Source organism: Geospiza fortis, unplaced genomic scaffold (assembly GCF_000277835.1).
Source record: "Geospiza fortis unplaced genomic scaffold, GeoFor_1.0 scaffold538, whole genome shotgun sequence".
Classification (NCBI taxonomy): domain Eukaryota; kingdom Metazoa; phylum Chordata; class Aves; order Passeriformes; family Thraupidae; genus Geospiza; species Geospiza fortis.
In genome coordinates this window covers 1101909-1102421 of record NW_005054368.1, presented here as the reverse complement: position 1 = coordinate 1102421, position 513 = coordinate 1101909, and positions in this window count along the sequence as shown.

Below are 513 nucleotides of genomic sequence, written 5' to 3'. Positions count from 1 at the left end.
AGGAGCATGCAGTTCTCAGCAGTGCTCCCAAATGCATCCACTTGGAATACGACTTTGCCTCAATTTTTAACGCTTTTTGTTCCTCCACTTCCAGTAACTGAGACACCAAGTCAAGCCCATCCCTGAAGTTTATTTTGCCCAGGCGCATCCTGTTGGATGCAAGAGCCATCCCATGGGTTCAGCAATGGGAGACACCCCTCGAGCGGGGCAAAGTCCCAAAGCCAGGAGATGTGAACCCTGCAGGAGCTGAGGGAGCTCGGTGTCCCCCCGAGCCCCCAGGGCGGCCATTTTGGGTCCTGCCCCCCGGGGAGCGGGACCAGCGCCTTTCTCCTGTCCCGAGGCGCGGCACACCGGGACAGCGCATTGAACGAGCCCTTCAGCCCACGGCAGGGACATGGCGGGGACAGAGTGCGGGGACACAGCGGGGACACCGGGGCCAGCGGCGGCAGGGCCATGGCGGCCCGCCCGCGGTGCATTGTGGGAGGCGCCCCGCGCTTGGCGCCAAGCGCGCCC